A 12,320-nucleotide genomic window follows, 5' to 3' on the forward strand; every position below is an offset into this window, starting at 1 on the left:
TCATACTATAATGGTGGTGTGTAAATCACTTTTAATTCAGATGTAGATTTTAAAAGATAAAGGCATAAAAAACTGTAACTATAAAACTTGTTAATTGATTCAAAATATAAAGAGATGTGATCTGTGACATCAACATAAAGGGAGAGGGAGAAATGTAAAGAAGAGTTTTTGTGTGTGATTGAAGTTAAGCTGTTATCAGTTTGAAACAGCTTGTTGTAACCATAAGATGTTTTATATAATCCCCACCATAAACACAAGGAAAACACCTATAGAAGATGCACAAAAGAAGATGAGAAAGGAATCAAAGCCTGCCACTGTAGAAAATCAACAAAACACAAAGATGTATCAAGAGAGGGACAAAATAGTTAAAAGACATACAGAAAACCATTAACTAAATGGCATTAGTAAATCCTTCCATATCACTGATTAATTTAAATGTAAATGGATTAAGCTCTCCTTTCAAAAGACAAGGAGTGGCTGAAGGGATTAAAAAACAAGAGCCAATTATATTATCTACAAGAGACTCACTTTAGATATGAGGACATATAGAGGCTAAAAGTGAAAGGATGGAGAAAGATAGTCCATGCAAATAGTAACCAAAAGAGAGCAGGAGTGGCCATACTTATATCAGACTAAATAGAATTTAAGTCAAAACTGTCATCAGAGACCAAAAAGGAACATTATATAATGGTAAAAGAGTCAACTTGTCAAGAAGATGTAATTATAAATATATATGTACCTAACAGCAGAGCACTCAAATACAGAAACATTGACAGAATTAAAGACAGAAATAGACAATAACACCATATTAGTAGGAGATTTCAATACCCCACTTTCAATAATGAATAGATCAACCAAACAGAAGTTCAATAAGAAAAATCATCTATTAAAAGTACTTCAGATCATTTAGACCTAGCAGACATACACAGAACACTTCCACCCAACAACAGCAGAATATACATTCCTCTCAAGTGCAAATGGAACATTCTCCAAGAAAGATCCCAAGTTAGGCCACAAAACAAGACTTAACATGTTTAGGAAGATTGAAATCATGCCAAGTATCTTTTCCATCCACAACAGAATGAAACTAGAATTCCATAGCAGAAAGATAACTGGAAAATTCAGACATGTGGAAATTTAAAAGCACACTTTTGAACAGTTAGTGTGTCATAGAATAATTCACAGGAGGATCTAGAAAATTAGAAATGCCTTGTGACAAACGAAAATGAAAACACAACATACCAAAACTTTTGTGATGCAGCAAAAGCAGTACTAAGAGGGAAGTTTATCGTGGTGAATGTCTAAATTAAAGCAGAAGAGAAATTTTACATCAACAACCTAACAGTAAGCCACAAGGAACTAAAAAAAGAAGAAGAACAAACTAGATCCAAGTTAGCAGAAGAAAAGAAATTAATAAATATTAGGGCAGAAATAAATAAAATAAAGAATTAAAAAAATAGAAAAATAAAACTAAGAGTTGATTTTTGAAAAGATCAAGAAAATTGATAAACCCTTAGCTAGAAAAAAGAAAAAAAAAATAGAGAAGACTCAACTAACAAATTTCAGGAATGAAAGAGGAGATACTACAACTGAAGCCACAGAAATAAACAGGATCATAAGAAACTACTATGAACAATTATACACCAAATAGTTGGATAACCCAGAGGAAATGGATCAATTTGCAGACACATATAATCTGCTAATACAGAAACAGGAAGAAATAAAATCTGAATAGACCTATAACTAGTAAAGAGATTTAATGAGTAACAAAAAGGCTCCCAACAAAGAAATGTCCTGGATCAGATGGCTTCACTGGTAAAACAGTAAAGAAGAATTTGCACCAATCTCTCTCAAACTCTACCAAAACCTGATGAGAACAAAACACTTTCAAAATCATCTTATGAAGACAGTCTTATTCTGATACCAAAGCCAAAGACACTATAAGAGAACAACAAATCAATATTCCTGACTCAAAAATCTCAACAATATACTAGCAAAATGAATTCAATAGCATATTAAAAGGAATATACACCATGAGCAAGTGGGATTTGTCCCTGGGATGCAATATGGTCCAGCATATGAAAATCAATCAAAGGAGTTCTGTTAATCACATTAGCAGAACAAAGGATGGGAATCACCTGATCATCTTGATTGATGCAGAAAAGGCATTTGACAAAATTCAGCAGCCTTTCATGATATAAATATTGAACAAAACCAGGAATAAAAGAAAATTACTTTAACCTACTAAAGGCCATATATGGAAAGCCAACAACTAACATATTCAATGGTGAAACACTGAAAGTTTTCCTCTAAGATTGCTACTGAGTCCAAACTTGTACTATTTGCTGCACAAGATAACAATACATTGAGAGACAAGTTGTTGGGGCAAGTAATAGTGATTTTATTCAGAAAGCCAGCAGACTGAGAAGATGGTGGACTCATGTCCCAAAGAACCATCTTCTCCAAGTTTGAATTGAAGGCTTCTTTTATAATAAAAGTGGCAGGAGTAAAGTCCTTGTTCTGGGCAGAGTATGGAGGGGATGTGTTAATTTCTTCCTTCTTGCAGCCATTCACAGGTGGGCCTGGTCAGGATGTTTCCTGTGAGCTAAACAAAGATACTTTAGCTTAACACTCATTACTTTGGGAGCCAGGGTTCCCAGAGATGGGCCATTATGTATAATTTAAGCTTATAGGCAACATCCCTTTAGTGATTAACAAGAAATAACATACAAAGTTTAATCTCATAAATAAAAGAAACTGATCTAATATAGAGTCAGATTTGTTCTTCCCTATTACAAGATCAGGATCAAGACAAGGATACTCAATCTCACCACCCTAGTCAATGTAATACTAGAAGTTCTGGCCAGACCAGTTTCACAAGAAAAAGAAATAAGTATCTAAACTGAAAGGGAAGATATAAAATTATCTTTGTTTGCAGATGACTTGATCTTATATATAGAAAATACTAAAGACTCCACCAAAAAAAACAAAAAACCCCAAACCAAAAACTATTGGGACTAATAAATGAAATCAGCAAAGTTGCAGGGCACAGTATCAGTGCACAAAAATCAGCTGCATTTCTATATACTAACAGTGACCAATCTGAAAAGGAAATTGAAAAGAATCATATTTATGATAGCATGTAAAATAAGAAAATACTTAGGAATAAACTTAGCCAAGGAGGCAAAGAACTTGGATACTGAAAACTACAAAACATTTCTGTAAGAAATTAAAGAAGACAAAATAAATGGAAAGATATCCTGTGTTCCATGGATTGGAAGACTTAATATTGTTAACATGTCCATATTTCCCAAAGTGATTTATAGTCAGTGCAATCCCTATCAGAAGCCCAATGATACTTTGGCAGAAATAGAAAAAAACACCCTAAAATTCATATGGAATCTCAAAGGACCCTGGATAGCTGAAACAATCCTGAGAAAAAAGAGTAATGCTAGAGGCCTCACACTTTCTGTTTTCACAACATATTACAAAGCTACACTAAATTGTGCTCTACACTATAATTTGACACAACATTATAAAATGACTATTACACAATAAAAAATGTAAAAAAAAACTACAGTATTCAAAACAATATGGTACCGGCATAAAAACAGACACATTGATCAATGGAACAGAATAGAGAATCCTCACATATATGGTAGAAAAGTCTTTGACAATGGCATCAAGGCTACACATTGGATATCCACTTTCCCAGGTTTCCTTGCTGGATATCCAATGCTGAAGCATGAAGTTGGGTCCCTACCTTACATTGTATACAAAAATCAAATCAAAATGAACTAGGGACCTATATGTAAGACCTGAAACTATAAAACTACTAGAATAAAACATAGGGGAGAATCTTCATCATGTTGGATTTGGCAGTGATTTCTTGGGTATGACCCAAAGCACAGACAGCAAAATAGACAAATGAGACTACATCAAACTTAAGAACTTCTGCATAGCTAAGGAAACAGTCAACAAAGCAGAAAGGCAACCTTTGTAACGGGAGAAAATATTTGCAAACCATTATCTGATAAAGGTTAATATCCATAATATATAAGGAACTCCTACAACTCAACAACAACAAAACCCAATAACCAAATTTAAAAATGGGTAAAATACTTGAGTAGGTATTTCCTTAAATAAGATATACAAATGACCAAGAGGGATACGAAAAGATACCCAACATCAGTAATCATGCAAAGAAATGCAAATCAAAACCACAGTGAGATACCACCTCACACCCATTAGGATGACCACAGGAAAAAAACAAACAAACAGAAAATAAAAGTGTTGATGAGATGAAGGGAAATGAGAACTTCTGTGTTGGTATATAAAATATAATAAAATAGAAAATAGTGCAGCTGCTACAGAAAACGGTGTGGAGTTTCCTGAAAACATTAAAAATAAACTATCGTGGTTCTGTAATCCAAATAGCTGGAAGTATTGAAAACAGGTTCTTGAAGAGATATTTGCACACTCATGTTTACTGCAGCATTATTCACAATAGCCAAGAGGTAGAAGCAACCTAGATATTCATGGATGGATAAATGGATAAAGAAATTGTGGTATATCCATACAGTGGAATACTATTCAGCCTTTAAAAAGGAGGGATCCTGTTATATGCTCCAACAAGCGGGAACTTTGAGGATTTTCTGCTAAGTGAAATAAGCCAGTACTGCATGAGTTCACTCATATGAGGGATCTAAAGTAGTCAAATTTATAGAAACAGAAAGTGGAATGTGGTTTCTCAGGGCTGGGGGAGGAGGAAATGAGGAGTTGTTCGGTGGGTATAGAGTTTCAGTTTTGCAAGATGTAAAAGTTCTAGAAATCAGTTGCACAAGAATATGACACAGTAATCACAACCGTACTGTATACTTAGAAATGGTCGAGATGGTAAATTTTGTCATATATTTTTAACACAATAAGGAAAAAAAAAAGTGGATAACCTGCAGGCCATCGTTTGCTAGATAGCCTAGTATCAAAAAAATACATATATATATATATATGTATATATTTTTTTAATGCAAAACAGGTTTATTTGCATGCCAACAGTGAGGATTAGGATTCTAGATGAAAAGGAAAGCAGTCTTCTGTTAAATGGAGAAGATCAAGATTCTGGGCTTGGGACCTGCTAGGTGGGAAGACGTGCTGTGTTGCCTTCAGGTGTCTCTTTACCTGATGCTTCAGATGCCACAGCAGCCTTTTCAACCTGTCCTTTATTCTTTGCCATCTTCTCTAATTCCTCCTGATAGCCAAGCTGGTATTCCAGATAGCTTATGTTCCTGATCTGTTCATCCAGGAACTTTTTCATGAAGCGTGTGAGATTGGCTTGTTTCTTCTGAGAAGCCAAGGCCTTCAGGTCTTGCAGGAGGCTGCTTAATGTGTTCTCCAACTGCAGGGCAGACTCGATAGCTTTTTTGCCAGTTCCCCAGTTTTCTATATCCAGCCTCTTAATCACCGGAAGGCAGACTTTACACTTACATTTTTTTAGATATCTTATGAACTGCTTCGCATGTTCCCTCTTCACCTCAGCTTGGTCTTCAAAGAATGTGAGAAAAGCAGGTGTTTCTTTGTCTTCAGTGTAATAATATATATATATGTATATATATGTTTTTTTTTTAGGGGATAGGGATAGCTCTGTGGTAGAGCACATGCTTAGCATGCATCAGGTCCTGGGTTCAATCCCCAGTACCTCCATTAAAATAACTAAATAAATAAAAACCCAATTACTTCCCCCCCCCCCCAATTTTTTCTTTCTTAAAGACTTAAAGACTACCAAAAATTTTTTCTTAAAGACTACCAAAAATCTTAATTGCAAGTTTAGCAAATTTTCAGTTTCACCATCCATTATTCGGAGTATCATTTTTACACTCATGTTTGGAACTCCTACAACAGGTTTCTCCTCTCTATGAACTGTAAGGTTTCTGGGAGTTTCACGTTTTCTTGTGCAGAGATTCATCTTCGACACTCTTTTAAGTGTGAACTCCTACTAATCTCTCTGTCACTGTTATCGGCCTTTCACTATTTTGGTGGCGACTTTGCCTACTGTTTTCAACTGGAGTCATCAGACCTTGTCAGGAGGGGAGTCATCTGAGACATTTAAACCTAATCTGATACTATGTGATGTATAAAGAATGTAACTTCACATAGATGTCCCTGCACTTTGTAACAGCGCTACAAGCATGCCTGATGTATGCAGAAATTCCCATGTATCCAACTTCTTGCAGCTCCCAGCAATGGTCCTGGCTTGCAGAGAGGGATGGCTGAGGTGGGGGGCAGTCTCCATGGATACCACCCAGTGTGACTGCCTGCTCTGTCTGGCTTGGGGGCTCAGGCAGGAAGGCTCCAAAGCCTCAATCTGCTGCACCCAGTGCTCCAGCCACAAGCTTCCTGCTTGCCTGAGCTGGCCTTTCCCAGAAGCCAAGCCAGGCAGCCCTTCCCTTCTGCTTACCTGGAAGGAGCCAGCTCCTTGTCCCCCTTCTTGTCCACTCAGAGGTGGGGAGGGAGATGCCTAAGCCAGGGAACGGCCTCCTGGGGTTTCAGTTCCTCTCTTGTGTATTTCAGGAGGCAGAGAGTCCCAGGGAACCTCTGCGTGGCGTCTAAAGGTTGGAGGAGCCCAGGCGGCAGCAGTGGCAGGGACGCAGGCAGCCCAGCACCCCAGCGCAGAGAGCTCAGCTTCCATGGCCACCCCGGCTTCAAGCAAAATCCCTCAGTGAGCTCAGCAGCCCTTTCAACAAGTCTGGTTCTCCCAGGAAACCTTTCCTTATTGTGGAATGATTTATCCTCCTTGGTGGCCTCACAGAGAGGAGACAGAATCGATTATGAGCAAACAGCCAGGGCACTGAGCACAGATGGGCCACAGAAGCTCACAGAGGCGTGGCTTTCTAGAGACAGTGTTGGCCCTTCTGTGGTGTTAGGGTGAAGTCAAGGCAAGAGAGGGACGGGGAGGCCCCTGCCCCTCCTGGGTCTCTGGCTTGGGTTTGTGTAGTATTTTTGGGGTGGGCTTCATGCCCCCTGCTCCCTGGACCCAAGCCTCCTGCATCTGGCTTCCTGTGGAAACTCACCAAGGCAGAGAAACTAAACTCATCGCCCTTGGCCTGCAGGGCTCCATCCCTTTGGTGGGCTGGAGAGCTGGAGGTGGCAGGGGGAGCCCTCTTCCTCCCACCCACGCTCACTTTTGGGGGTCCAGAGCAGCAGGAAGGTGGGCCATGTCTTCCTAAGCCCTGAGATGGTCTGTGCAACTGGGGCCCCACAGAGCTGGGCAGGAGAAGGGCCAGGCAGGCTGCTTTCTCACCCTCCCTGCTGTTGGCCCCGCTCCCCCTGGGGGTGAGGGGGTGGTGCCCTAAGCAATGGGAGCAGGGGTTTCCATCCCCCAGACTGCTGTTATTGAAAAGGAGGCTTGACAGCAGTTAACACTTTCAATTAATCATCAGCAAAGCCATTGATGGGTAATGGGCCCTCACACGGCTCCCTGGGCAGACTCCAAGTGCCCAAGGGCAGGGTTTTATGTTTTGTTTTGTTTTGAAATTTCTGGGTTTTTTTAATTCTTTTTTTTTATTTTTGGTGGTTTGGGGAGGGGAGCGAAGGGAGGTAATTAGGTTTGTTTGTTCGTTTGTTTGTTTTAATGGAGGGACTGGGGATTGAACCCAGGACCTCATGCATGCTAAGCACACACTCTACTACTGAGCTCTACCTTCCCCCAGGATTTTATATTCTCATTTGATAAAAAACAATGGACAATATATTAACAATCAGATTTTTTTAAGTGTTCATTCAAATTAGGCTGCCTTTAAAATGAGCTTTTCTGCTCTCTTCTTAATGGCGAAAACACGATGATTAGGATCTAGCAAAGTTAGGCAAACGTGATAACCACCACACTATGGAAACCTCGCCATAGCAAAGTTAAAAAGGGGTGTTTTCATGGATTTTTGCATACAGAAAATGCGTCTGTGTGTTTTTTAACTATGCCAACCTCAGGGGGGAGCCGGTGCAGGAGAGATCACTAAATCACTCAATCACTGCTGGTGTCACCAGGCAGGGTGGTGACCCTGTGCTTCCTGACTTGGTGGGACCCTCAGCTCCTTCCTGTCAGCCAAGAGACACCCCCTTCCCCTGGAGAAAGGGACCAGCTTTCAGACCCTCTGTCCACTTCCCAGCACCCACTGTGGTGGCAAGACAGCAGGGACTCGATGGCTGAGATGAACAGAGAGGCTGGTTTCTATTCGTCAAGAACAAATTCAGGGGCAGGGCAAGTACTGCGTCAGCTTCACCCTGCCCCCGGGGGCCGTGCACGCAGAGGTGGGTTTTCCCTGGCGCAAATGAAGCTCAAACTTGGGCTCCCCACTGGTACAGCCCCTGCCAACGTCCTGCACCTAATGATGCACATGTAAGTTTGTAATAGTTTTCTTCAAGAGGTTGCTCCAAATTGTTCGTGCTTTGGGCCTTGCTAAACTCAGACGTGCACCTCGAAACACAGGGAACTCTAATCCTACCAGGATCTAATCAGCTGCAGACCCCGATTCCATTGAGAGTGGCCCCCAGGACCCCATCCACCCTGGCTCTCTGTCTCAGGGTGGGCGGGGAGGAGGGAGTGGGCTGACTGATGGACCACCATGACAGCTGCACCTTGCAGGACTCCCAGCTGTGGGTGAGATATTGAGAAAAGAGGGTGAGAGGGGCTGGCCTGGAACAACTCGCAACAGTGAACAGGACCTCAAAGCCCCAGCCCAGAGCCTTTCTGCAGCACCACGTTCCCGCCAGGACCACATGGTCCTGGCAGAGGTCCTGGGAGGGAGACCTGGGATGGCAGCTGGCCTTATTTTCTTGTTATATGAAAGAGGAGGGTTTTATCCACAATCCTTTCTATGCTTTGTGGCAATAGATGATAAAGTAAAACATCAGCCTTGTGGGCTAGTATGGGCAGGAAAATATGGTATGGTGTGGCATGGCTTGGCATAAGTGATATGATATGATAAGGCATGATATGGTTATGGTATGGTATATGGTATGATATATAATATGATATGATGTGATGCGATATGATGGGATGGGATGTGATATGATGTGATGGGATGTGATATATGATGTTATATATGATGGGATGTGATGATGTGATATGATATGATGTGATGTGATGTGATGTGACATAAGGTATGACATGATGTGACATTCTTGAACTCAGAGTTTTTAGGGTGATGACAATACCACTTTCCTTCCTTTGGGATTCACCTCTGGTGCCAATCACCCTGGGACTAGAGTGACAAGAAGGGCTTGCTTACACTCCCCACCATGGACCTGGGTCTTCTAACAGATGGTGTTGTGAGTTGAATGGTGTCCCCTCCAAAATTCCTACATGGAAGTTCTAACATGACCCTAGTACCTCAGGATGTGATTTCATTTAGTAATAGGGTCTTTGCGAGGCAGTCAAGTTAAAGTGAAGGCGTTATTTTAGAGTGGGCCTTAATTCAACATGACTGGTGTCCTTATAAAAAGGGGAAATTTGGACACACGCACACAGAGAGAATGCTGGGTGAAGATGAAGACAGAAACAGGGTGCTGCAGCTATAAGCCAGAAACAGCAGAGATGGTGAGCAAACTCCCTGGAGCCTGGGGAGAGCCTGGAACAGCTTCTCCCTCACAACTCAGAAGGAATACTGACACCTTAGTCTCTGATGTCCAGCTTCCAGATCTGTGAGATGATACATTTCTGTTGTTTAAGCCTCCCAGGCAGTGGGACTTTGTTATGGCCGCCCCAGGAAATGAACACAGAGGGGAGCAAAGTGCACCACGGTGTCAGGGCCCTTTCTCTGGGGTGAGGGGCGCACAGCCTCCCACCCTGCTGCATCCACAGGCAGCAGCGAGTCATTTAAATATCTTCCATCCCGCTCCCACCCACGTGGTCCCAGGGGCAGCCTCTAGTGAGCTGGGAAGCCCCATAAAAAAAGACCCACAGGACCCCCAGGCAGGGCCACTACTCTCCTGCCAGCACCATTTGGTTCCCTGGCCCAGAGGCTCTATCTCACTTTTTGCCTCTGGAAAGGCTTTCTTCTAGGAAAGTGGAACTTACCCCTAAAATTCTATTGGTTCCCTGAGCTCGCTCCTGATTGGTTCTTTCTTTCACTCCTGATCAGTTCATTTCCCTAACTTCTGATTGGTCCATTTGTAGTATTTTATTTGCATGGAGCTCACTCCTGATTGGTTATTTCCCTCACTCCTGATTGTTATTTCTCTCCCTCCTGATTGGTCCATTTCTACAAAGCTTGTTCCTAATTAGTCAACTTTTGTTATACCTTATTTGCATATGATGTTGCAAAGTGTAAACTGCAGCCTATAAAAGCCTGAGTAAACCTACAGACGGGGTCCAGAGCTTAGTTAACTCCTCTGGGCCTGCTGGCTTAATAAACCTGAGTTCTCCAACCCTCCGAGTGCTGCTTGGTCTCTTGCCCAGATCCAGGTTGCTGTCACAACTGAGCTGTAATACTGAACTGTAACATTTTTCTGCAACATTTTGATGCTCTGAAGCATTGGTCCTCACATTGGTCCAAGGCTTCCCCTGTCTAAGTCCCTGTGTTGGAAGCTACCAGTGCAAGATCTGTTCCCTCTTGGGGGTCAGGGACAGAGGGCAACATCCAGCTCTGTGGATGCCAAGGATGACCTGGGGGAGCACATGTTACATGGAGGACCCAGGATGGGAACCCAGCTGGCCTCCACTTGGTGGCTGAGCCCAGCAGCCATGGCCTCCAACTGAACCTTGGCCTCCCCTCTACCGTGGGTGACCAGGATCACTCAGGCAGGCCTAGATTTTGTGCCCAGAACCTGCAGGTTGGGTGGAATAATAAAAAAAAAGCCCTGATTACACTTCGTCTGCTGGAAACAGACTGGGTCAATGCCTGCCTAGCCTTTGAGCCCAGTCTTGGGTTTTTCTGGTTTTTTTTTTGTTGTTTTTTGGGGGTTTTTTTGGCTCTCCTTTGTGGGAGAAAAAGTTGATGTCAACACTAGGCTAAACATTCTCTGCCCTCAGAGCAGAAGGCGGTGGCTTTCCCCCATGCACGTTCCATGTATGAAACCTAAGCTTCTCATCCTAGGTGCCAGCCTTTCCGTGCTCCCCCTCACATTTTAAAAGCTCAGTCACAACATCGATTTGCACATGTACTGTTTTGGGCGCAAAGGAGGTGGTCCTGCCCAAGCTGACCACTGGAGGGCCAGCCTCTTTTTCCTGTGAATTGCTTATTCAGCGCTTCAGTAAATCCTTGACCCACCCACTCACTTGCCTGCTCACTCTTGGGCCAGCACCCTGGACTGGGCCATCGACACCCCATGCTGACACCACATGGGAAGACTGCATGTCCCTCCAGGAACGTGGGAGCAGAGGGGCAAAGAGGCAATTTGACTGGCCAGGGGTGAAAGGGCTTGCAGGACACTGTGGAGCCAGGGGGACACACATAGAGGAGCTAAGGGGTGGAAAGGAGCCACCTCCAGGAATGCTGTGGGAATGAATTGTGTCCTTCCCCCCCAAGTAATCTGTTGAGGGCTTAAACTGCAGCATTTCAGAATGTGACTGTATGTGGAGATACAGTCCTTAAAGAGGTGATTAATTTAAAGGAAGGTCTCTGGAGTGGGACAGTCCTGCACACCTTCGGGAATGACTCCTGGCAGCTACACGGGGCCCATCTGCACACCAGGAGCTTGGACCCTTCAGGCAGAACCACCGCCCCCCAACAAATACCCCGTTGGGGCTGGAGTGGCGTGGCTGCATCAGGGGCGGATGAAATAATAGGCAGATGGCATGCTGTCTGCCAAGGCCAGCAAGAGTGGTTCCAGGCCCTGGGCTGTCCCTGGGGCTGCTGGGGTCCAGGACAGAGCAACCAGAGCTTGGAGGAAGCGAGAGGGCAGAAGAACCTTCTGGAAGCTTTACTAATACCACAGAGTACTTACCTCCCTAGAAAAGAAGACGTTGGGCCCTGTGAACTGGGGATCCCTTTTGAAGGGCAAGGTGGAAATATCCACCCAAACGGGAGAGCCTAGACATTGCCCTGCCGCGTGTTTATCCTGCACGAATATCATTGCGTGTGTAATGGAAGAGAATCGGACAATTATGTTGATGAACGGGAGAAAGATGTCAGAGATCTACGGCTAAGTGAAAAGAGCTGGCTTCATCTAGGAGCTTGTAATCCTGTTCGGGCAGATCGACACACGAAAAGCTTGCATAAGCCCATACCATTTCTCGACGGATTCACGAGAAAACTAGGGCACCGGGGGTACTTCTGGGAGAGGTCCTTTCCAGATGAAATCCTTCCTTGCTGTTTGTTTACCGTGTT

The sequence above is a fragment of the Camelus dromedarius genome, chromosome 29, assembly GCF_036321535.1.
Source record: "Camelus dromedarius isolate mCamDro1 chromosome 29, mCamDro1.pat, whole genome shotgun sequence".
NCBI classification, from domain to species: Eukaryota; Metazoa; Chordata; class Mammalia; order Artiodactyla; family Camelidae; genus Camelus; species Camelus dromedarius.